Genomic DNA, 27815 nt, shown 5'->3' on the forward strand with positions numbered 1-27815 from the left:
AACATCTGAGGTCATCAGTCCCCTAGAACTTAGAACTACTTAAACCTAACTAACCTAAGGACATCACACACATCCATGCCCGAGGCAGGATTCGAACCTGCGACCGTAGCAGTCGCGCGGTTCCGGACTCAAGCACCTAGAACCGCTCGGCCACCGCGGCGTGTACCAACAGAAGATATAAGCAAATTGGTGTCATTCCTATCTTTTGCGGAAGCATATCTTCCAAAATTGGAAGAATTTTAAAGAAATTTGATATTAAAAATGTATCCCGCCCAACAGCTAAGACCAGAGCTGTGCTGGGCTCAGCGATGGATGATTTGGTTTTGAGGAAGCCCGGTGTCTACAAAATTTCCAGCCATTCCGGGAAAGCCTATATTGGACAAACGATTCGTACGGTCCAGAATCGATGCGTGGAGTACCATTGCCACACGGTTATATTTGAGCCAGAAAAATCTGCAGTTGCAAAACTTTTTATTACTGAAAGACGTAAAAAGTTGTACGATGAGACACAAGTGGTTGACACTACATCGCATTATTGGGACTGTGTAGTCAAGGAAGCCACTGAAATCTGGCTACTTGACAAATATTATAAACAGAGATAAGGGGTATCCTTTAAGTAAGATTTGGAATCGTGTTTTGTTTGACATTAAAAAACAACGGTCTTTGTTCTAGTCATCAAAAGCTGTCCACAGTCTTTGATATCGATTTATCGTTCGCGCGAGTTTTCGCCACCGGTGCGCCCCTGTGCCTTGCGCTAGAGAGAAATTACGTTCGCGCACAGGCGATGGTCCTACACCCGGTGTGTAAAGGAGCTGCCGCGGCGTGTTTGATCTCAGTTCCAGAGAGTTAGTGCTACGGCTTACTCACCCGAAGGTGGCGGCCAGGTGGACCCCAGTAATAATATGACAAAATGTTGCGCCTGGAGAACCGACATGTATAAGTCTTACTTATCGGTAAATTTTTTATACAAGGATATTGGACAGGCCTTCGTTGTTGAATTTTAAGACAAACAAAAATAAAGTAATGAATATAAACGAACATTTACATACTTCGAGGTCTAGAATGGGAAGGATGAGACAGGTGTCCTCATAGTAGGAACCATCTCGACATTTGCTTGAAATAATTTAGAGAAACTACGGAAATCTAAATCTCGATGGCTGGATGAAGAATGGCATCTCACCCCTTCCGAATACAGCGCCACTCTGTTTAAAATAGTACTACCTCACCCGTTTTACACCTGGTGTAAATTATTATTTTACAATTAAGTCATTTAATAATGATAAAATGCTAATGCTATAATGTTCATTTACTCATTACTCCCAGCCAGTGCACACACTGTAGAACGTATATACACTATTTTCTAATGGAATGATAATCGTCCGGTATATATGGGTTAAGATTAGGGGGGGTAGTCAGCCGGCTGGGCAACGCAGCAGGTAGAAATGGATCAAATCGCTCTGAGCACTATGGGACTTAACATCTGCGGTCATCAGTCCCCTAGACTTAGAACTACTTAATCCTAACTAACCTGAGAGTATCACACACATCCATACCCGAGGCAGGATTCGAACCTGTGACCATACCAGTAGCGCGGTTCCGGACTGAAGTGCCTAGAACCGCTCGCCCAAATGGGCCTGCCAACGCAGCAGGTACGACCAAAAAAAAAAAAAAGAAAAAAAAGAGAAGGTTTACGTTGGTAAGCCAGAAATAGGAAAGAGCAACAATAAATTGATGCGAGTAGCAGACTTCCTTCTGTCCTGTACAAGATTAATATCAAGAGCAGAAAATGGTACTTGAAACTGGCATTTCACTTTCTGGTCATTACAGTCATTTATTCCTGACTGTGGTACCGTATTATCAAGGTTTTGGATCACTGAAGGACTTGATGTTGGACGTAGTAATATGGCTCCTTGCTGATGTACTTCTGAAGAATCAAATGGCATATCCCCATTTCCATTACCTGTTAAAGCTCCGTCCAGGACCACAACGAGAGCTTTTTCACCTACTACTTTCAGATTTGGTGGGAGAAGAGCCGACAGTGACCCACGAAGATACAAGATGAGTAAGTGGTTTGGAAGTTTGTGTGTGTGTGTGTGTGTGTGTGTGTGTGTGTGTGTCTGTGTGTGTGTGTGTGTGTATGTGTGTGCGTGCGTGTGTGTGTGTGTGTGTGTGTGTGTGTGTGTGTGTGTGTGTGTGTGTGTGTGTCTGTGTGATTCTATCTCTAGGAACGAGAACTGATTACTTATATATAATTATGACAGGTGTACAGTGCGTCGGTGACTGACAATCCTCAGTAAATGTGTAAGTTTTGTGTTCTGCACTTCTTAGTAATAAAACCTCTCACGGAACATTTAGAATCTAAATACTCATATACGTAACGTCCGCTTTTGTAGACGTTAAAGATTTTTAAGATACCATTAAAAATTCTGAAAAATTCAAAGTGTTCGATTTTAATCAGTTACTTCCCCGCATGTATTTTCAGGAGAAAGTATGCTTGCTAATAAAGGGGTATGGCATTAATGAGACAGACGGACTTGACTGAAAGCTAGCTCTTCCAGAATACCATTTCTGTGACTAACACTTCGCACAATACTGTTGTCCAGAAAAAGCACTCTGGAAAAAAGTAAATATAACCACCACTAACAGTGAAACAGAAAATGCTGAGTATTATCCAGATGCACAGAGAAGAGTCATATTTGAGATTGTAAGACCCTTTGCTTTTTTCATGTGGAATTATGAGTTTACGTTCTTAACATGTTGAACTAATATATTGTGGTTCTAGTTAATGAAGATTTGTTTAATTATTAAAACACGAGGGATTAAGTGAAACCTGCTATTAAACCATCTGTCATAAGCTGCACTTGTTATGTACATAAGCAAGAATTATACCATAGTTTCACTAAGGAATGAAAATTAGCAAATTTGTTGGGCTCCAGTCGCCTTAAGCATCGAAACAAACGAACTGCAGCAATCTCAATATGGTGTTTGTGTATGCAAAGTTATACTCTCATTCTCTACGAAATTTTGAACGTTAACAAATTCAGAGTCTTGATACAGTCGTAGAAAAATTTTCCCACTGCTCCAGGAAAATATGTATTGTTCAGCAACGCTTAAGGGTAAGGTAAAGTAACATAACGTTTAACAACTCGGTGGAAATGAGTGTTCGTGCGAAGGAGTGTTACCAGAGGTCTCCCAGTGTTGCACGGAAAGCAGACGTCACATGGCGTGAGGTCAGCGAAATGGGTTTGCCCTTACGAAACGAGAAAGCTGAAGGAAAGCATAAAGACAATGTATGTCAATCAGCGAGCAATTACGGAGTTCTGTGGTCGGGTTCTTCGGCCCGGAGGCCACAGCTGGATGTCTTCAAACTGGGAAGAATTAAGAGTGTAACTGGATGAAGACGAATTGTGACGAGTGTTGCCCAGGAGATCGCTATTCCCACGGTATTGTTTCTCGAGAGCCGAGACAGTTCCGAACCACAGGCACTCCTTCCGAAAGGAGAGAGGGTTGTCAAACACGGTCAACTACAGCAGGAGGTGACCACGGCATTGCGCAACAGGCAAGAAGGCACCCGCTACACACAGAGAGTGAAATTACAACCACACTTAACCGAAGTGTAAGGTACGTAGTCTAACTTCTCTTAGTTCCACAGCAACTTTATGGGGGTGTTCTCTATGCCTGACGAGCAGTACGCTTTGTTCCGCTGACACCAGCATAACGACGACACCGTTCGCAAAGGCTCCAAGCGTGTGGGAACTGGACAGACGAGGAGTGAGTCAAATGCTTTTCTCGGTTGAGAGCAGATTCAATCTGGACTCTGGAACGTACCCTAAAATGCTAAAATGGTGTGTAGTGAGAACACGCAATGCACCTAGGAACATTGTCGACCATGATCGTTTTGGTGGTCCAGGTGCTATGGTATTGCAAGGCATAATGTTGCATAGGCTTACTGATCTTCAGATCTTTGAACCCGGTACATTCACCGGTCATCATTCTCCCATCAGCGTCGCTTCAGCGATGCATTCAACCGTAACTTCATTAATATGGACGGGAATGTGCGATCATCAGTGGAAAGAGAGGATATTCGGCGAATGGACTGGCCCGCACATTCCTTCGACATATCCCACCGAGCATGTGTGGAATGCGGCAGGGAGACGTACTACTGCACGTCTACGTTCACCAACGTCCATTCAGCAGTTGTCAACCTCCTTTGTGAAGGAACTGAGCACCATACCACAAGAACTCATCAACCTTCTGTGGAGATCATGGGAGCACGTTGCATAGCATGCGGTGCCATCCAGGGTGATCACACACCATATTAAGAACCATGTGAAGCCATTTGCGGTTTCCAGGGAATCATCATACTTAGCCATGATTTGAATGTAATTATTGTCATTGAATAAAGTAGCCATTTATGTTCGTTTCATTGTGTATTTCTTTGTCATATCTTCTGTTCTCTATTGTAATATTTCTTTCTATGTATGGTACAGGTTTCACCGACCTATGTTACTTGGGAGTAACACATCGCGCCAAAGTTACATTGTGTTTAAGTTTTGCACACCACTGTATATAGATTTCATCAGGTGCATCTTCTCTGGTGCTTCGGGAATTACTTGCAATTTCGTTTTTCCAATGTATGACTGGGATCAGCCCAAAATACTGCACATGGCGTCTTTCATACGACGTTCAGTGTGGACGGAGAGTGGCGGCTTGTTTCCCGTTAAATAAAAAAAAAATAATAATTTACAAAGCAGAATTTTATATGGCCACCTCATAGAGCGGTCTAGATAGGGCGATATTCGTGTTATGGATGTATATGAACAGGTACAGTAAAACACGAGGAACAGCCACTATTCCGGCTGCTAATTGGCAGCGCTACTGCTTTATTGCGATAGCAATCAACGAGACCCCAGCCAGTGCCGTCGCTGCTGGAGTACTGCTATTCTTTGTAATTTAAAATGAAATGATAATTGAATGGACACCCTAGCTGCAAACAGGCGTTAATGTACTTCATCGGGGACATGTTGAAAATGTGTGCCCCGACCGGGACTCTAACCCGGGATCTCCTGCTTACATGTCAGACGCTCTATCCACCTGAGCCACCGCGGGCACAGAGGATAGTGCGTCTGCAGGGACTTATCCCTTGCACGCTCCCCGTGAGATCCACATTCCCAACATGTCCACACTATGTAAGCAGGAGATCCCGGGTTCGAGTCCCGGTCGGGCCACACATTTTCAACATGTCCCCAATGAAGTACATTAACGCCTGTTTGCAGCTAGGGTGTCCATTTAATTATGATTTCATTTCTAGCAAAGCTGCATGGTCATCCACGGTAACTGTTCTTTCGGGAACAGATACTACCGTCATATATAGTTAAAATATGGCTTCCCGGCCATTGACCTTCATTTGCGAACGCACACGCTATGCCCGAACTCGTACGGGTCTTGGTAGATTAATCTGCCACGAGTAATGAGTTTGATGGGCAAACATCTATTAGGCGCACTACGAATGTAGTGGTGTGGACATGTTGGGAATGTGGATCTCACGGGGAGCGTGCAAGGGATAAGTCACTGCAGACGCACTATCCTCTGTGCCCGCGGTGGCTCAGATGGATAAAGCGTCTGTCATGTAAGCAGGAGATCCCGGGTTCGAGTCCCGGTCGGGGCACACATTTTCAACATGTCCCCAATGAAGTACATTAACGCCTGTTTGCAGCTAGGGTGTCCATTTAATTATCATTTCATTTCTAGCAAAGCTGCATGGTCATTCACGGTAACTGTTCTTTCGGGAACAGATACTACCGTCATATATAATCTTTGTAATTTACTGTGTCAATGCGTATCGATAACAAGAATATCGACCTAGATTAATCTGGAACTTCTCTGTAATTTACTGTGTCAAAGCATATCGATAACACGAATATCGACCTAGATTAATCTGGAGCCGGTTTATCAAGTGGACGTCGCAAGAAAGATGTGAAGTGCAGTATCGGTTTTGGCTGACTGCATCTACACATAGCCTAAAACGTAACTGAAAATTTTGCCGAAACACCAGAGAGAATGTGTCTCATGACTCTTAGGAGGGACACATTGTATATTTCAGTTTCACGTGTGCCCTGTCGATCTGATTAACGAACTGTGTGCACTCAGGTGTGTGACTGTTTCATTTATGCTTAAATTGATTTCTGATGCATTGTTTCGTAATTCTGGCGTATTTTATACGACAATCTACCTCGGTATTTTGTATTGTCAAAATGGTCTCTATCGACCGAAATTAATAACCTAATCTATTAACTGTTTTGTTACGCTATAGTCGTCTTAACCAAGCGAGTGGCCGCCTGTTTTTAGGCGCCATGTCACGGATTGCGGAGTCCCTCCCGCCGGAGGTTCGAGTCCTCCCTCGGGCATGGCTGTCTGTGCTGTTCTTAGCATAAGTTAGTTTAAGTAGTGTGTAAGTCTGGGGACCGATGACTTCAGCAGTTTGGTCCCTTAGGAATTCACACACATTTGAACATTGGAACATAGTCAACTTAAGTAACCGCCCAAGGTAGCTATAGAGATTCCGAAACAACATCTTGGCAAAAGAATTAAAGAAAATATTACATCATTTTATTTCCGGCAATAGCGTGATTACTTTTGTTAGCCGTGAATGTGAACCAATAACACAGCATGTATTTTTTATCACTGCTAATGAAATATGAATGTCTCTGATCCTTAGGTTACAAATTTCCAGCAGTATCAATCACTCAACATTCACGAAAAACATACTTAAATGGATATGGTGTCTGCTCTTTTCGGACATGTGCGAAAAGAACAGACATCATATCCACATAAGTATATAGTTCTGGCAATACCGGCCATGACTTTCTTCTTCTGTGCGGATGCACACATATTTCCCGAACTCATACGGGACTTGGTAAGAATGTCTTCCACGAGTATTGAGTGTGTTGGGGTGGACGCGTAGTGTGTAGACATACAAGGTGAGAATGTGGATCTGGCGGGAGGCGTGCGCGAGATAGTCCCTGCAGTCACACTGTCCTTTGTGTCCTCGGTGGCTCAGATGGATAGAGCGTCTGCCATGTAAACAGGAGACCCTGGGTTGGAGTCCCGGTCGGAGCACACAGTTTCACCTGTCCCCGTTGATATATATCAATGCCCGTCAGCAGCTGAAGGTATTATTATAGTTCTAATTTCGTTCACGAAAAACGGCGCACGGACTGACCACGCCGAGATAATTTCACCGGGTCCATGTTCCGTTTCAAATAACTAAGACTGCTCAGGAATAAAGTGATTTCCATAAAACGAAACTACTGCAAAAATCCAAAACTGTAAATCTAGCAGTATGAGAAAATATAACTAATAAAACATATCATTCATCGTAGAAAATCGGGGATTGGCTATATAACATGATTTCAGTCGTTTCAATTGAAGTTCAATGGACAGTGGAAGGGGAGAGTTACAAACACAGGTTTCGAATTGTTTATAGCTTACTGTTGATGTAGAACGCAGCGGTTATGAATTTATTAAGATAGGTGGAAAATGACACGGGTGGAGAACCGCACGAAACCATCTTGAAGGGTGATCACAATTAAACAACGCAACTGAAGTGAAAGTTGAACTAGGTAACTGCTTAACCGTTTTCAATAATTCCTTAGGGGAAACTCTTTTGCTGGCCGGGGTGGCCGAGCGGTTCTAGGCGCTACAGTCTGGAACCGCGTGACCGCTACGTCGCAGATTCGAATCCTGCCTCGGGCATGGATGTGTGTGATGTCCTTAGGTTAGTTAGGTTTAATTAGTTCCAAGTTCTAGGGGACTGATGACCTTAGCAGTTAAGTCCAATAGTGCTCAGAGCCATTTCAACCATTTTTGAAACTCTTTTCAGTGATTAGAAAAGAGCAAAAGTCAAGACTATCACACTACGAGCTGTAGAACTGACCCAAGGAACTAATCTGCTCTTTTGTTCATCTCGAACTCCGCCAGTATTTTTAATGAAGAAGATAGCACTTTACCGGTCTATCGATCAACATTTAGTACTGGCGGCACTGATTTCCATACGGAAACAACTTATACTTCCTTTAGACGGGATCATACTAAATGAGAGAAATAATTACATGGAGCTCCGGGAAATTTCTATGTGTCAACACTTGTTAGTCTGACGCTGTACTTGTCGGGTGAGGCTAGCTCCAATCTCGGACTTATCGCCAATTCCTCAGTTTCTACGGAGAGGAATATTATCCACCAGTGAACTTGCCGAAAGATCAATACGAAATACAAAATTATTTATGCGAGGTATGCAAATGGTGGAAAAACAGAACATTGACCCTTAACAATAAAAAGAATGACGCCCCCGCCCCCCCCCCCCCCCCCCCCCCATGAATACTAAAAAATTCCGTTAGATTTCGGATACACGCTAGTTCATACGAATTTAAAAGCTGTATGTTCAATTAAATATTTAAGGATTACAGTTAAGAACAGCCTGTGCTAGAACCAACACAAAGAATATGTTCTACAGAAGGTGAATAAAAGACTCAATTTTATTGGCAGAATACTTAGGCCATGTAAGGGACTTCCTACACTGCGCTTGCCCATCGTCGTATGGAGTACTGCAGAGCTGTGTGGGATCCTTACCAGATAGCTCTGGATGACGGCATTTCAAGAAGTTCATCGAAAATAACTTGTTTCGTATTATCGCGAAATATGGTGAAAGCGTCGCGGATGTAATAAGCGAGTTGAGGCAATTACTAAAATAAAGGCGTTTTTCGATCCACCGACACCTTTTGCTGTAGTTTCCGTCACCAACTTTCTCTCCGAAAGCGAAACTATAAGCTTCTTCCATAAGTTCGTAGCGTTCTTGATTTGCATGTTCGTATTGCGGTTGATGTGGTTTATTTATCGAAAGTCAGAATTTGTTTGTAGTTCAATGTTGATATTTGAGTTTACATTTGGAGATATGAGTGGATCTGTGGACGCTAGAAAATTGAGTGCGAAGTGGAGAAATCGGAACATTGCCGACTTGTTCTTCTGTTCGAGTTCAGTAGTGGGGTGACAGCAGCAGAATCAGCCAGAAACATTTGCTCTGTGCGTGGGGATTATGCCATCGTACAGAACACGGCAAGAAAATGATTGTCTCATTCTAAGGAAGTTCGTTTTGTCATCAGTGATTCTCCACGTTCTGGAAGACGTCCGGGATGTGATGAAGATGGTTTAAACGCCTTAATTCACAATTATCTACTTCAGTATACTAGATAATTGGCAAAAGTGATGAACTGTAATCATCCCACCATCGTGCGGCATTTGCATTCAATTAGGAAGATTCAAAAATCGGACGTTTCCGTGCCGCATGCTCTAAGCCAAAATCACAAAAGTAATCCGGTTCATCACGTGTGCATCTCTGCTTGCTCGTCATCAATTAGCTCTTGAAAAACACCGATTATTCCTATCCTATATCGTTAATGGTGAGTAGAAATGGTGTCTTTATGCTAACACAAGGAACAAAAGGAATGGTTGAGTCCAAAAAAAGGAACAGCTCCTCATACAGCTCCCCATACCGGCGCGCTTTCACGAAAGATAATTTAATGAATCTGATGAGACGGGAATTGCTTCGTCAAGGTGTAACCATCTTTGCTGACGTTTTTTGACCCAACTGAGACATCTTGTAGACGCAGTCCACGAACAATGACTAGGAAGACTGTGTTAAGTGATGATACTCCACGATAACCCCCGCCCGTATTCTGCTAGACTAACAAAAACCACTGTACTGGAGTTGGATTGGGAAGTCATTCCGCACCCGCCTTATTCATCTGATATTGTACCCTGAGATTTTCACCTTGTTTTTATAGAACAGCCTTCAGGGAACTTCCTTGATGGAAGAAAATTTGTTCCAAAACCACGTGAGATATATAGTCGCACAGTCGAAAAATTACCCCATCGTTGACAGACGGTTGTAAATAGTGAAGGAGAATAGTTTATTGTCAACTGAAGTCTCTGTTATGTGTATTTGTTGCGTTCTTTAAACTTATGCAGACACGCTGCGAACTCATGCACCAATCAACAGAAGTCTCTGTTATGTGTATTTGTTGCGTTCTTTAAACTTATGCAGACATGCTGCGAACTCATGCACCAATCTAATATTTTGTTGATTTCCACCTGAATTGGGAGAAACGATCACCGTTGAAAGAGATATCAGAGCTCGCATCGAAAGGTTTTCTTTTTCCCACGTGGTATTCCTCAGTGGAACAGTCGAGAAATAGCCTGAAACTCCAAGCGCTTAAACGTGAATTTTATAGAAGTCACGTAGATGTACAAGTAGATTTATATAAATGTCGATGGTCCATCACAGAATGTAGCCGTGGTCCTACGACTTACTGCATTTCCTCAATGTACAGTTACGTTGTGCACTCCATGCACCAGAATACTGTAATACGCACATCCAAAATTTCACTCTCATTGTTATCACAAATGCGTCGTTGTCTACGGAGAGAGATTTTTCTGTGAAAATTTATGTCAATTTCGATGGTCAACCAGAAAATTCCAGTGGTTCAAGGCTGGTTATCACTTCTCAAAGTACAGAAACGTTAAGTATTCCAGGGCCAGAATAGTGTATTATACTATAGAGACATATGTAGTGATTCACCTTTGAGTGAAGGAGCGAATGAAGTCTAAGGTTTACAGAGACTTTAAGGTAGAGACTAACGCGCATTTATAAGCCTGAATTGGATAAGGACTGGTCTGAAATGTAAGTGCTGCAGCTTTGATGGAATCATCCCAGTAATCACCTGACGTGACTTTGGGAAACGGCGGAAAACCTGAATAATAAACACAGGATGTAAATCTGAAGCCCTATCGTACCGTATACGAGCACATATCACTAACATCATTACTATACAGCCACATTGCCCTTAGCCAGAAGATATGCAAACTAAATTTCAACACTACATGAAGACACTATCACATTTCTCTCTGAATTATACATTTCTGTGTGAACGAGAGGACTGAAATATGGCCTACAACCTGATTGTGCACTGCACACTTCCTTTCTGAGTGTCGCAGCCTATGAATTTATGTTCCAGTTGTAATCATCGCCTCCCTCAACTCGAATATCGAAAAAGAATAAGTTGCAATGTCGCTTCTTTGTAAAATAGAACCGTTCCTTTCTCTAGGAGTTGTAAGTTTCACGGCATTACAAGAAGGCCTCTCGGATGTCTAGCTGGCAAGAAACTTTCGCTTGTTAAGACTTTCTGTTAGCAATTTCTCAGTCTCTACATTTGGATGACCATTGCTCCGAAAACCAAACACCCCTGGTCAATCAAACATCAGGCACAAAGGTGCTGATATTCACAAGTGTGAGGGTTGATGTCAGCTAGATAGAATTCTGTCTCCATTCTGTCTGCACAGGCTGGTGCGACCGTATGGGTTGTATGGTATTGTGCAATAACTTATAAACTAATGCTGATATCGAAGGCGCTTCTCCACACGTGTAACCATCCACCTTTTACACTTCAAATGAACCTACTGACTCTTCAGTGACACATATGCTTCAATATTTATTCATTTTGGCTAGGTTTCGATTTTGCACTCGACGCGAAATGCTGCCATGAGAGATGAGCAGCCATTCTGCTGCACATGGATTGGTTTTCCTGGTCACGCGCTCACCTTGAAACGTCCCCTTAGAAAAATTGTACAAGACTGTGCTTAAACTGACACACAATATTTTTAGCGCAACACAATCTGACTTTCAAAAATCCTTACAGAAGAATGGCCCTGACTAACATTAACCTATACCTTTCACAAATCACTTACCTCACCAAAAATCTTCGTTACTCGAACTACTGCAATACAGCGAGCGCCACTACTGCCAGCTAAATAAAAGATTCAAACTACTGAAGGCACTAACTACTAATAGGCATAGTTAGCAAATGAAAGATTTTGATAGAGAACAAACAATGTATTTACCTCAATAGTGTTCAAAAGTCATAATGTATATAGCAGTTCGGGACATCCAGTCTTACAAATTTCAAAACTCCGCCATCTCTCTCCCCACATCCACCACTGTTGGCGGCTCACCTCCAACTGCGCGACGCTACGCGCTGTTCATAGCCAAGTGCCCAACACTACAATGGCGAATATTACAACAATGCAAACCAGCCACAGACTGCACACAGCACAGCCAGTGATTTTCATAAAGAGCGCCGCTACGTGGCGTTACCAATAAAAAAAAACATAAACAGCCTACTTACATAGCCCCCATGTTCCCCACAAAAAATTTTACAAATTGTTTTGGGCAGTGGCCAATAATGATTTGATAAAATTTTTCGTAATTACAATAACAAAGATATCAAATGCACACACTTATTGATACAATGTTGGTCAAAAACTAAAATTTTCTCACAGTCCATAAAGACAGTCCTGATCATTCACCACAGTAAAATTGCAATGTTTTTCTCAAAGTCTGAGCAGTAAAAGAAAATGCACACGGAAGTAGTGGATTTCCATGCTTTTTTGAAGAAGTAGTGTTGTCCTCCCAACGGAAAGACAGTGCTGACTCTTGACATGCAGACAGGTAATGGGCCACAACAGAGCAAACCCACAGCAGAGTCATTCGAAGGTTTGAAGAATATTGGTAGGTAGGTCATCACAGAGTAGACCTACTGTAGTCCTGGTAGAGATTACAGTATTGGTGGGCCATCAGAGGTGCAGACCCACTGCAGTCCTGGTAGAGATAATGGTATTGTTGGGTCATCAAAGATGCAGACCCACTGTAGCCCTTGTAGAGATGGCCAGCAGCCATCTATTGTGACTGTGCAGGTGCACAATCACCATTGAAGAGTCTTGCGGATAATATAGCAAGTCCATAACCACCACTTGTGCACTCACAAAGTGTTTGGAATTGTCCTTAGAACCCGCAATGCTGTTATCCAGTCCCTTGCCGAATGATTAACACACATGCAAACACTAACAGTCCCTACTTCTCACATATTGTCCATATACTATGACCAACAGAAACGTGTGCAGTGAAATGGAACATACAAGTTAATAATATGATGAACTGGTGTCAATTACAATTTTATAACGTAAGAATACAATTACAAAGGTACAAAATACATCATTAAAGAGCATAACAATACAGATAACATTTGTACTATAGGCTTTAGAAAAGAATCAAATAACATATACATCAGTGTTACAGGAATTATGACATAAGTGAATATATAAAATAATAAGAATATTTTTCGAAACATTAATTTCACACATGAGCATTAAAACAGAACAGAATAAATAATGTCTAAACATCTTTACAAAGAAAATAACATAGTATTTGAAAAATTCTACAACGTAAATCTTTTTAGCTAAACACATAAAGACAGGAAAAAGACAAATACACAATGATACATAAACACATAGCGGAATAATACGAAAGGAAATACAGGGTTCGTTTTCAGGGTAACATTTGGTACTGCAGTCCAACCCAAAACTTCATTCCATAGATCTTTCGTCTTATTTCAACATTTGTTTCCACCAAAACAATCCTATCCAAGCATGCATTCTGTATTGATATGTTCACATATTTCTTACCTCATTATTTATTTTCCATTATCTAACCTCATCATTTATTTCCAAGAAAATCCTACCTAAACCTTTTGTCCCGAAACCCTACTTTTTTGTTCATATCCTCTTTTAAATACTTTTTTGGCCAACCATTTTCTTATAGCTTCTCAATGCATTTCTTTCCATTCATCACAACTCGTTCTCTTATATAGCCTACCCCATTTTAAGCTAACTTAAATCTACTGAGCTCCGATGCTAAACTAAGGGACGAGGTTATGCAGCAGCGCAAAACAATTAACACAAACAGCAATGATAAAAAAATGCATATTGCATAGCAAGCAGCAGTAAATCTAAATTAACAGATAAAATGCAAAATTACAACTAATATGAGCCAATGTGCAGCAACAAGAAAAATAAATCAGTAGCAAAACTGGCTTAACAGAGTAATGTCAAGTGAAATTTAGTAGCACTATGCCTGGCAAATAGCAGCAGCAAATGCAATAACTAATATCTAAACATGACAAAGCTCAAGCAGAAAAAATAGTACACTAAAGACAAAAACTCAGATAAGGGAAATGTATATTCACATCTTAATGTCTATGTAATTAAAGTGGTGGACCAAAAAAATTAATTCTACAAAAAATTACCAAGTACTCGAAAAGAAAATTATATATGCAGTTACTGTTATTAGTCCCTTCTTACTGTTCTTTCCATTCCAAGAGCTCCTTTTTCGAAGAATGTGGATCAGAAAATAATATTTAATAGATCTGTTGACAGAAAGTGTTCAAATTAGAAAATGCATTTAATTTAATTTTATGAAACCAATGCTGCAAGACAGCTGGAAACCAGATATCAAATGAAATAAGCAACTACGCAAAACAAAGCATAAAGACATCATTTAATAGCTATGTGGCATTTCGTAAGTCAGTAGCTCGCAACTCTCATAGAAAGACACTTGTCATAATGAGGTTTGCAGATGTAAGAATATTTCCCATCAATTGATAAGCATTTCAGTAAGTAGCACAAAGTACGATATGTTTCCAAATAATTAGCGTGTCGTATTTGCGATGCTTTCTACAATGGAATGTCAATAGCGAGGATAATGGCCTCCTTTTTTCTCCACCTGTGCCTCTGAAAGGCACACACTAATGGCTTTTTTCCGGGCGACTGTCGCGCAGCTGCCCACGTAATACATCGTGCCCACGACGCATTACATGAAGGTCACTTAACTTTCTTACCGAAATATTTACAACACCAGATTGCACTACAGTGGCAGTCTCATATACAAAATTTCACGGGTCGAGAATTTGCGTTGCAAATGTGTAGAAACAAAATCTTATGAATATAACAGTGTCCAAAATATTTTCGCCGGCATTGTGATACATTCACGCATTTACACACATTTCATAACTCTTAAAGTACGATTATTGGTTTCCAACATCCTTTTTCACAAGTCAGAGTCCCTAACCACTATTCATTACCCCTTACCTTATTACACATATACATATTCGTCGACACTTCTTCAATATTTCATCTTAATAAATACATAACATAATCAAATTCTTCATGTAACATCAGCTTATTGATCGTAAACATACCTCAACAGCAACATCGACGTCATAAAAATAAAATCAAAACACCTCAGTCAAATCTCAAAAACGTCGTAGCTTCCTGCAATAATGTCAAAACCTAAATAAAAAACCTCTGCTCATTTCAACAGTGTCATCTACCTCCAACGTACTTTAAAAGCATGATCCCATACCAAATACATTATTCAGAGCTCTCATAGTATCACAATGGTTCCGAAAAAATACGAACAGTGCACAAAGTACAGACGAAATATAATTTCATAAGTGTGAAGTTATTCATCTGTGTAATTGCGTAAACATGTGTCACTGTTGTAGTAAAAAAAATGTTTGTCTCTTAGTTAAATGATCAGATAGCTGTGTAATTTATGTGTTAGAGAAATATGGTACCGATTTGTAAAGTTGTATAAGCAAATACCATATTAGCTAGGGCTCCTTGTGCTTGCCAAACACATGGTACACAAAGTAAGCATGTACCCCCCTGAGGATTAATGCAATTATACCCTCAGGTGTTACAGATTACAGCAATGGAATGAAATGTATCACGGAAAACCTTTGTATCATTGTACTTCAAATATCTTTAAAAATAAATGATATAAGTGCAAAATTAATCACTCAAATACGTGTCCTGTAGCGCTAAATGTGCGTCTTGTTGTAAGGTAATCTCTGTGGAAGTGTCGTAGTTATTGTCCTCCGAAAGCTAAGTTCTGCAGAAGCCAATGTACTTACCTCATGATAAACAAAAGTGAAATGCTTAGATATCTATGCATAGATATCTTAGTTATTACGCTTATTGCCGTGATGAAGAAAGTACTGTGCTGTAACGTATTGTTGTGCTACAGAAAAGGCAGTCTCATTGTAGCTATACCACAAAAGTTACTACTAAAACATGTTTTATTTTCCAGAATAATACAGAAAAACTGTGCAGATATAAAACAGATACACCGCAAAAGCAACATTGTAAATTGTCACTCTTTAGTAGCGTCGTGATAAAATCGTGTAGCTGTCACATAAACTAACCACTGTGTCTATCTCACAGAAAGTACTTTAAATCCAGAATGTATTTTCAAATAAACCAAAATGTTGCATTAAAATCTCATTAGCAGTACTGGTAAATGTTCTAAGTATATGAGCCTTATAGTCTTTACGTAATCGTGCAACTAACAAGCAAGAATGTACACACACAATAACACTGTGACGTCTGTTCATTGTAACAATGCATTCGTAATTTTCTGTTTAAATAAGTTCTCTTGGTTCTTGACTGGATATTTAACTTCAAACATTGTTGCATGTTAACAGATTCTAAGTCTGACAAAGCATACTAGCAAAGTAAAGTGAAAAGTTATATGGCAAAGACAAAGTTAAAAAGTAGATTCTCTTTCAATAAACGGTTTTACATGTGAAATGTGATGTAAACCTTTACTCTTCCTAGTACGCAGAGTTTCAACTTCAACGCAATTATCATGTGGTATACGTCGGATTCTGTAAGGTCCATTGTAAACTAAAAAGAATTTGTGACTCAAGTGTTTCTTCTTATGTGACAATGAATGAGCTTTAATGAGAACTTTCTGACCAATATATAATTTCTTTGCATTTGTTTTACCGTGTAGTTTTCTCCTTTTGTCTGCTGCAGATTTTATATTTGTAATAGCCATATCAATTATGTCTTCGTGTTGGAGTTTACGTGTATTCGGGAAAGGTACAAGCTCTCTGATTCTGTTGGGTGGTTCTTCATTCTTCAGTACAAGAGTAGGTGGTAAAGCAGTGGAGTCATGAGGCATTTCATTCAGCACGTTTTGAAATAGGTGTAAGTATCTGTCCCAATGCTGATGCTTTCTGTGACAATAAAGTCTGCAAAGCTTATTGATTTCTTTCATAATCCGTTCGGAGGGGTTACAATGTGGTGAGTATAATGAAATAAAAACAGGTTTGATTTTATGGTTCCGAAGCATGCGTGACCAAACAGCAGATCTGAATTGTGGTCCGTTATCTGAAATGACTTTACTAACGTGTCCAACCTCACGTAAGAAATTTTTAACAAATGCGTTGGATACAGACCGTCCAGTGGCTTTACGTAACGGTGTGAAAGAAACAAATTTTGAAGTAAGTTCAACAGCGACTAGAACGTACGAAAATGCATTTGATGTTCTGACAAGCGGTCCCAAGAGATCAACAGCAGCAAATTCTTTTAATTTAGAAGGAATGATAGGAAACAGCGGAGCACGATGGGATATAGTTGACGGTTTCGCTTTTTGACAAAGTTTACAAATAGACAAGACTCTTCGAATTCTCTTTTCCATATTGTTAAAATAACAATTCGTTCGAAGAATATGATAACATTTTCGTGGGCCAAAATGTGCATAGCTGATATGAATGTACCAAATGAGCTTATTAACAAAATCGTCAGGTATGCAAAGTACCCATAGCTTGTCATCAATAGTGCAGCGTTTGAACAGCATGTTACTTCTAACCAGATAATAATGCCGAATCTGTGTGTGTGTCTTTTCATGCCATTTACTTTTGATGTCTTTCCAAATCGGATCTTTATCTTGTTCATGAGCGATGTCCTTTAAAGATGTGGAGATGAAGTTTTCAAAGGCGACTTTCTGAATGTAAAGAATGCTGAAAGTTTCCTCGAGGTTGCCTTCTGTGTTACTTTTCTCAAGCCCAGCCGGTGCGCGTGACAGTGCGTCCGCAACAATGTTTTCCTTGCCGGGAATGTAGACTATTGTGAAGTGGAATTCTTGCAGAAATAATGCCCAATGTTTTAACCTGTCATGATTTAATTTTGAAGACATAAGAAATTGTAATGCACGATGATCACTGTATACTTTTACGTGCTTACCAGTAAGAAAGAAACGGAATTTGTTAAACGCCCAAACGATAGCTAGAGCTTCTAATTCAGTAACGGAATAATTTTTTTCAGATTTTGTTAGCACTCGGCTAGCAAAAGCAATGGTTTTCTGAACAGTAGTGTCATTTTCTATGGCTTCTTGAAATAAACGGGCACCAAGACCGACTTTAGAAGAATCCGTATTAAGGCAGAAATCTTGTGACAGATCTGGATGAGCTAGTATTGGCGCGTTAAGTAGCGATTCTTTCAAAGAATTGAATTCCAACTGTGCTTGTTCGTCCCAGTTCCAAATAGTATTTTTTCCAGTGAGAGAACAAAGTTTTGGTGTAACAAGAATTTGCATGTTCAGAAAACGACGGTAAAAATTTTCGAGACCTAGAAAACTGCGGACTTCTTTTTTGTGGATGGAACTGGAATTGCTCTGATTGCTTCTAACTTTTCAGGATCCGGCTGAATGCCTTCAGAAGAAATAATATGTCCCAAAAACCTCACCTTTGACCTACCGAATTCAGACTTTTCCAAGTTAACTGTAATTCCAGATTCTGCAAAGATACGTAACAAACTGTTGAGGATGCGATTATGTTGTTCCCATGAAGCTTCTGCTATTAGAATATCGTCCACATAGAAGGTGATGTGACGTTTTAAGAACTCAGGTAATATGGAATTTAGCCCGTGAATGAATGCTGCCGAAGAAATGTTCAAACCAAAAGGAAGTTTCCGAAACTGATAACAAACGCCGATACAAAGGAAAGCTGTGTATTTTCTACATTCTGGATGAAGTTCGATCTGATAAAAGCTGGATCTGAGATCAATGGAAGAAAACACTGTTACACCATTAAAATTTTGAAGAAGTTCTTCCAACGTTTGCGGCCTGTCTGTTTCAGGAATAATGATAGTATTGATTTGTCTCGAATCTAAGACAAGCCTGATCGATCCATTTTTCTTCTCAACAACATGTAATGGATTGTTGTATGAGCTTACTGCAGGCTCAATAAAGCCCTCGTCAAGCATAGATTGTATTTCTGTTCTAACACGGTCCCTATAACGTCCCGGAATTACGTATGGTCTAACACAGAATTCAGTATGCTCATGAACACGAAATTGGTATTGAAATCCCTTGATTGTTCCTGTTTTGTGAGTAAAACTGTGGAATGTGCTTGTAAAATCTCAAAAAGGTCTTGCCTATCAGTGTCATTACAATTCTCAATTGTTTGAATTTTATTCTGAATTAACTCATTAGTATCAAATGCGCCATCGATATCATCCCTGTCAGTACTTGCAGAGTGATTGTTAGTGTCGAGTTCCGTCGAAGATTCCATACTGTTGTCTAACAGGAGGTAAAGCCGATTAATTTCTTCGTCATGGTTTGAGAGCCAATCTTCAAATTTCAAAGCTATTGACTTCCCTTCTTTCTCTAAACTTATTTCAGCATCGTGAAAGTTTAAGATTGCTTTGTATTCATTCAAAAAGTCTACTCCCAGTATAATTTCCGTCGACAATAATGGGACAATAAAAAAGTTCATAGAGAAGCTGTGGCTTTGACAAAAGTTTTCTAAGTTGGTTTGTTGGCGTACATCTACACTTTTTCCAATGATTGCACCTTGTAATTTAATCTTACGTAACGGAAGTGTGGGGCAATCGTTCGATTTGTTGCATTTGCTAAAAGCTGTTTCACTAATTACTGAAATGGGACTGCCAGAGTCAAGTACTGCCGTAAATTTTACGTCATTTACAGTAATGTGAATCACAGGATATGCAATGTTGTTATGTTTTACGTCGCGTTCCTGGAGTAAGATGTCCCTAATGTCTTCCATTTTTACGTAAATACTAGCTACGGCAGCTGCGTCGTCAGTTTCATAAGTACGTATTGTGGCTGCCAGCGGTATGAGTCATTGCCTATCGTGTCTTTGTTGGCGCGCGTCGTTATTGGGATTTGGAGACCTAACTTCCACAAATTCACCTTGTCGAGAGGGCCCTACTCTGTTTGAAGCTCGCCAGTTCTGATGCAATTCAGGTCTGTCGTTACGATCATATCGTCTGTCATGTCGGTAGATTCCATAGTTTCTTTCTTGTCGGTCACGTGGTGGAGAATTTCTCCCTGAATCGTAACTGCGCGCTGGACCGTTGCGTCTAAAGTTATTCTGTCTCCCTTGATAATAATTATTTTGGTTCCCATATTGTCTGTTTCTCTGATTGTCTCTGTGATAGTCACTACCGCGGAGAGGTGATCTTTCCCTGTAATTATTACTACTCTGCCAACGGTTGTCATACGGGTGGTGTCTGTTTTGGTCACGATTTGTGTTGTGAGAATAGCCTTGTCGTGTCCAGTTATTATTTCTATCATCGCGGAATTGCGACGGATGTGACCTGTAATTGTTGTGTTCCTGTTTTCGCGTTCCGCGATTGTCAGTGTCAATTTCTAATTCTTGTAACAGGCCCTGAAAAGCTTCAATGTTGTCTTTGCAACGTCCTATTAAAATAATATGTCGTAAATGTTCAGGCAGTTTGATTAAGCAAATGCGGATGAGTTCTGAGGGGCTGTATGGTTTGAAAGATACTGATTCTTATGCAACATGTCTTCAAAATATTTCATAAGACTGGAAAATTCAGATTGTTCGAAACGTTTCATCATTATGATGCTATGTTTTACTCGGTCTTGTGTATCTTGAGACCAATACGCTGAGAGGAAGGCATGATAAAATTCTCCTTCACAGTGACAGTCGTGAATGACCGATCGCATTCTTACAGCTGGTTCATTCTCCAAGTAGCCACACAGAAATTCTAACCTGTGCTCCAATGACCAGTTGGGAGGAAAACAATGAGAGAATTGATGAAGCCATGCTTGTGGATGAATGTCGTTGTCAGAATTCTTAAATGTTTTGAATTTACGTGTAGTAATGAACAGCTTATAGTCGAAATCATTGTGTCGGCGAGTCGCACATCGCTCATTGTTACTTCGTTTCGGCGGTTCCATCTCAAAACCCAATGCGCCTTGCCAATTTCTTTCATAATTTCCGAAGTGTCCTGTGTTATTATTTTGTGGTTGTTCCGTATTTCTATGTCCCTCTTCCCGTACTGGAGCGCGAGTGTCCTCTGAAATATGTAATTCTTGTATTACCTGCGTCAACTGATCTTGTACTTCCCGGATTTCTCTTTTGGACTGTGTATTGATTTGATTTTGATTTTGTTTGAATTTTCTAATTTGTTCATACTCTTCTGTGTCAGTGAAGGCTACGGGTCTTGTGTCATTCAGATCATCATCTACCTTTGTAGATAAGTTAGTGAACTGATCCGAAAGTTCGGCTACTTTCTCCGATAGTGAACACATTTCCTCAGTGTGTTTTTCTGAACCAAGTTTCAGAGTGTCCATTTGTGTTGAAATCGAATCTACTGTGTCCTTTAAGTTTTCCTGAATTTTTGTAAGTTGAGTAACCGAATCGGTAGATGCAACTGAGTCAATTTTAGCCCGCAAGGTCTCATGATTTTCATGAACAATGGTTTGCAGTTATTTTATGGCTGCTTCGTGATTCTCTAATGCATTTTCATGCCGCGAAAAAATAGGTTGAAAATGCTCACAAATTTGTGTTTTTACGTCATTACAGACTTTTTGACATTTCGATTCAATGTTATGTAACTCAGTAGTTAAATCTTCACGTGTTTGTTCAAGTGTGGTGTCTAACTTCCGAAGATTTTGTTCCATTGTGTCTAATTTTTGAAGATTTTGTTCCATTAGGTCTAACTTTTGAAGCTTTTGCTGTGTTTGTTTCTGATTTTGTTCCATTATGTCTAACTTTTGAAGATTTTGTCCCATTTGTTTCTGATTTTGTTCAAGCGTTGTGTCTAACTTTTGTAGCCTTTGTCCCATTTGTTGCATTAACTGTAATAACAGTGCACTGGTGTCTGAAACATGTTCCTCAGTGCTATTCGGCAGTGCATTTGAACCGGCAATATTCGCATTTTGAAAAGCAGAAAATGTGTCTTGATTTATTTGAGAAAACGGTGAGGACGCAAAACCTGAATCTACAGTATTTGCAAGATTGTGTCCTGTCATTTCAGAATCCTGAGGCGAGGTGTTGCCGACCGATCGATCGATAATGCTTCCCTGTTCACTAATTGTTTCACTGCCTACACCATTATTTGCAGCCTGATCCATTTCCCTATGCACAATTACCAAATTACTACTTTGAACATTAGTTAACTCATTACATGGTGGCGCTAACACACTGCTTTCGTCTTCACTGTCATTTCACAGTTTACTTTGGAGCCTAGTAATTCATTTTTCACACGCCATTATTGTCAATATTTCACACGACAACACAGAAAAACACAATTTGAAGAGCAAAAATAAGAGAACACATTAACGTAGCACTGAAAATAATATCTAGTTAATTGCAAGCGCAGCTGCGAAATACTTGGTGCAAATTTACATGCATGCCACACCTGTTTTACTGTACAACAATGAAAGACTGCAACTACAAAGGAGATTCTCTCTACAATTACGCGCTAGCAATAAACAAAATCTACACTAATTACACAAACTACAAGAAAAAATCAGAAGATTCCAGTGAGGCATCCTTGGCTAAGGGTCGACATATGAAACGTCCCCTTAGAAAAATTGTACAAGACTGTGCTTAAACTGACACGCAATATTTTTAGCGCAACACAATCTGACTTTCAAAAATCCTTACAAAAGAATGGCCCTGACTAACATTAACCTATACCTTTCACAAATCACTTACCTCACCAAAAATCTTCGTTACTCGAACTACTGCAATACAGCGAGCGCCACTACTGCCAGCTAAATAAAAGATTCAAACTACTGAAGGCACTAACTACTAATAGGCATAGTTAGCAAATGAAAGATTTTGATAGAGAACAAACAATGTATTTACCTCAATAGTGTTCAAAAGTCATAATGTATGTAGCAGTTCATGACATCCAGTCTTACAAATTTCAAAACTCCGCCATCTCTCTCCCCACATCCACCACTGTTGGCGGGTCACCTCCAACTGCGCAACGCTACGCGCTGTTCACAGCCAACTGCCCAACACTACAATGGCGAATATTACAACAATGCAAACCAGCCACAGACTGCACACAGCACAGCCAGTGATTTTCATAAAGAGCGCCGCTACGTGGCGTTACCAATAAAAAAAAAAACATAAACAGCCTACTTACAACCTTAGCGACCAGTGGAAGTCCAAAGACAACCCCAGTTGTGGAACTTAGTGTAATAGTGTGAAACTACTTCTCAGCGTGCTCTAGTCAAGATGTTTTCGGCTATCAACACGAATGTGATCCGATCTTATCCGCCACCTGTGCGTCCGCGCCCCTGTGTTTGTGATTGAATGACGTGCCTCTTCCATTTACATTAGGATGTCGTGTTACAGTGTACAGCAACGCACCAGTTACAATCCATAAATCCGTGTGTTGAGGTAGGTGTCTTGGGTCACACAAAGAGACAGTAAAGACGCTGAGATTTTTTTTTTTTTTGATACATCTAAATTTACAGTAAAGCTAGGTAGCTATAATGCTGCCCTTCGCGTGGCCAGTTCTTAAAGTTTCCTGACGGCCAGAATGCGACAGTCTCTTATCGAAACTCTCATGCAAAAATGCTGAACGGAATGTGTAAATTTTCCATTGAAAAGAAAGGTGAGTTACGATTTAATGGACTGTGACAGAAAAGGAGAAGCATGATTGACATAGTGGCGCGTAGAGACACACCATGACTTTACTCACGGTGGCTGAACGACAGTGTGCTTTCCTTCAATGTTTTTGAGCTGATTTCTGAGAGTATTTCGATTGGTTTCATGGCATCCTACACGGTATATGTACTGTGCTAATTTTCTCTCATCTACTGAACCCAACATCCTCTGCATGTGTTATATACGTAGTCTTTGTTCGGTCCTACTATTCCTTGACGCTGTAGTTGACGTACCACTAATCTTTCCCTTCTTCTAGCGAGGGTTCTGCATAGACTTCTTAACTACTTTTTGTTTGTAGTAGGGGACAGTGCTGTACCTGGAGAATACTGTACCCAGGAAAGCACAATTTTTTAGTCGTTACTTCAGTTAAGTGCTGATTTTAAAATGGCAAGAAGGAAAGCACACCCAGACCCCCACAAGCAGTTTCCGCAACATGCTACAATTTTTGTTGTTGTTAGATATGAGGTTCTGCTTTGGGCAGAATTCTTAAATACTTCATGTTCTACACATTTAAATGTTCTGTACCGTATTAAGAACTCGGGCACTACTGGTGGCGGGGGGGGGGGGGGAAGCTCAAGGACAGAGGGAGGATGACCACCTTTTACAAAAATGGTGAACACCTCAGTTCGCTTATATTTTCCAATTTTTAAAAAAAATATTTACTATTTTTACTGAAATGTTCAACAAGGTTCGATGTACGTTTTAAATTTTCCTGTGAAACTTTACTAAAAAATTAAGCCTTAGTAACAGATGCCACTACCCCCCCCCCCCCCCCCGTGAAAATCGTAGTCATTATTTCTAGGTTCAGGATCTTACTTATACATCAATATCTTCTAAAAAAATAAGTTGAGAGTAAAAGTCGAAACATATGAACGGAAACCGCATTTTTGAAATTTTTGAGGAAGAAGAGACTGAGGAGGAAAATGCAAATTAGTTTGTAAAGTCCCTTCGACAACGAGGTACTTACTGACGGAGCACAAGTTCGGATTAGCGAATGATGAGGAACGGAATCGTCGTGCCCTTTCGAAGAACAATCCCGGCATCTGCCTGAAGCTATTTAGAGAAGTCACGGAAAACATAAATCAGTCAGGGTGGCTGGACGCGAGTTTGAGCCGTCGTTTTCCCGAATGCGAGTCCTGTGTGCTAACCCACTGCGCCAACTCCTTCGGTTTCAAAATTGGTTCTTTCTCTTTTTTTTCTAGTCATTAAGTCGGTAGTATACATCGCTGAATGCGAATTGATATTGCTGGGTATGTGCTAAAGGTATTTTCAGGCTCTGCACCCTACTCACACTTCAGTACCTCTTTAAGAAAATTGTAAATTTCAATAACAATTAAAGGAAATTTAAAATATTTTTTTGGGAGTGCATACTGCAGCACCACCCTCCCCTATTACTCACCCAACCCTCACTCGCCACTGCCGGCCCCAACCTGGTAATGCGCGTTATGAAGAATGTCTTGGTTTTGCTAGCTTTGAGGCTATTTCGAATATATTGTTAATTGTACAGATACATAATTTTATGGTGTGTAACATGCTGTCAGTTTTTAGAACTATTTACGTAACATGTGAACGCTGAGCTATAATTCGTTGGTTGTGCGCCATATTGGACCTCGAAACAGATCTTTCACTACGAAACATGCGACATTTGCAAATTAACTGCGTTTCTTTACTGTCTTAACAATTATATCTGTTTTGAAAATGGGGATTTGTGCTAGTTTATAATAACTTCTATTTCTAAATTTATTTAACTTGTAGCTCGTTCTTGGCAATACTTCCCCGTAATTTGATTTCACTTACAGATGAATACTGTGTAGCGTAAGTCTAACGTAACAGTGAAAGTATTAAATGAAAGTATTAAACACAGTATTGACAAGATTCTCTCGATTAAAAAAATGCTTTTAGATTTCAATCGAATATCTCTTCCTACGTAAAAAGCCATGATGTTCATTGGAACACGTGTTCACACTTCGGAAAAACTTAGTGTTCGAAAGTTATTGCAGGAAATGATTACAGCGCGCACGATTGTGGTGGTGTACAGAGGTACAGATCTCTCCCCTACGTCGTTGCATCATTTGTTCCCTTAGAGTTTAACATTCTTCGACAGGACCTCACTTCCAATGCTTTCATTTTCTAACTCTGTAGATTTGTGACGTCCATGTTTCGCTTCGATACAATGCTTATCGCTGGACGTACAGATTCAGGAACTTATATATCACTTCCAAATCAGTGTAAAAAGAGTACTCTTTTGCTGTTGAAAGCTACCTTCGGCAGTGCACGGCTGATGCTTGCTCTCTAACCAGGCGAACGCTTTCATTTCTTTCACTACGGCGTCGCGTCCAGTTTGATGTTCTTACAACATTCATCACTTTCGTCGTAGCTTTGTTTATCCCTAGACCTTTTGAAAGGAATGGTCAACATAGACAACACATACTTTGATTTTAGTTTTCCCTATATTCAGCTGGAAAGTCTATGTAGTCTGCAAACTTCAGCACTGTTCATTTATCTGGCACAAAATGTTTCCCTGAATACAGGGTGAAGAAAAAAATGCGCCACTTGGCGGTCGGCGTGCAATTCCTCATCTTATTTTAAGACAAAAGGTTATCCAGAAAGACATAGTCCCGCCAGTTTCTTTAATAGAAACGCGGTTAAGAAAACTGACGCTCTGGCAGCGTTGTAACGCCATGCAAAGTTGCCAAGAACAGGGAGCATCAACTCTGCGCTGTGCTGCAATTGTCTCATTAGCTCAGTCAGACGAGGCAATGCCTTGATGAACGGACAAGCATTCTTGCCTGTGTTTGAGTCGTGTTTTCAAGTTAAAGCAACACATTGCATATCGTATTGTATCCAATTTACACATCCAAACTAAGGTATCTAGTGTGTTTCTTTCTGTTACTGTTACCTTTATCTATACAGTAAGACATAACGTAGTATTGCTGTTGTAGTTTCATCTCTTCGCAAGCTACTCCCTGAACAAAAGCTCTGCCTACGTCATTGATTATTAAGAAATTCCCCAGAATTATCATCTTTTCTTCACTCGCCATTCCGCTGGTACTGATCGTGAGTAAGCACCCTCCTAATGTCTATTGCACATTGTCAGTATTAATGTCCCTTCTTCCCGTATTTAATGGTCTTGTCCGGATTCGTTCCCAGTAGAGTCACTTTCCATTTTTCCTTTCTCGTCGTCTTGGTATTCCATTTCCAAAACTTCCTTATTTTTCCGCCATGCCGCATTTAGATTTGTTTTCTACTTTCACTCTCGGTGGTTATAGTGAAAACTGTTTCCTTACGATTTTCCACTTCACCTCCCTGTTTGCATGCTCCAGTCACAGCTGCTGTGCTTTCAAATGGTTCAAATGGCTCTGAGCACTATGGGACTCAACTGCTGAGGTCATTAGTCCCCTAGAACTTAGAACTAGTTAAACCTAACTAACCTAAGGACATCACAAACATCCATGCCCGAGGCAGGATTAGAACCTGCGACCGTAGCGGTCTTGCGGTTCCAGACTGCAGCGCCTTTAACCGCACGGCCACTTCGGCCGGCGCTGTGCTTTCATTCAGTAGTTCCTATGTTGTTGCGTGGCGTGTTGTTTCGTGCACTGATACTTGTTTATTTTCCTCTTGTAGACGCCTTGTGGTGTTTGCCACTTATGGTTGTCGGGACTGAAAAACATCTGGGTCCGCGTGAGTATCAATCCAAATCTCCGGGTCACCATGCATTGCTGTGTCGTTGGCAGACTTTAGTTTCCTTGGTGTCTGTGCCGAGTTTTCCTCAGGGTCTTCTTAGGAGCTCGTACTGCTCCTTTCTACTGACCGTTTCTAGTTATTTTCATCTGGACGAGAACAATAAAGAGTTTCATTTTCCCTGACTATTTCGTTTTCTTGCTGTTGAACTGAATTCGCATGGGCTCTGTAGCTGTTTTCTTAGCAGTAGTTGCCATCTCGTCTTTATCGGTTTTGTCCATTAATCGTTGTATGATTTCTTGCGTACTTTAGTTGTTGCTGGTCTCTTGTTCAAGGGAGGGAATTCCTCTTCAATCAAACAAGGGGACTGATCAGTGGATTCCATGCGAGTGTTCTTGGTGTCGCCGAATCAGTTGTTGTGCCTCCAATCTTGTCCGCAGTTGC

Source organism: Schistocerca nitens, chromosome 1 (assembly GCF_023898315.1).
Source record: "Schistocerca nitens isolate TAMUIC-IGC-003100 chromosome 1, iqSchNite1.1, whole genome shotgun sequence".
Lineage (NCBI taxonomy): Eukaryota > Metazoa > Arthropoda > Insecta > Orthoptera > Acrididae > Schistocerca > Schistocerca nitens.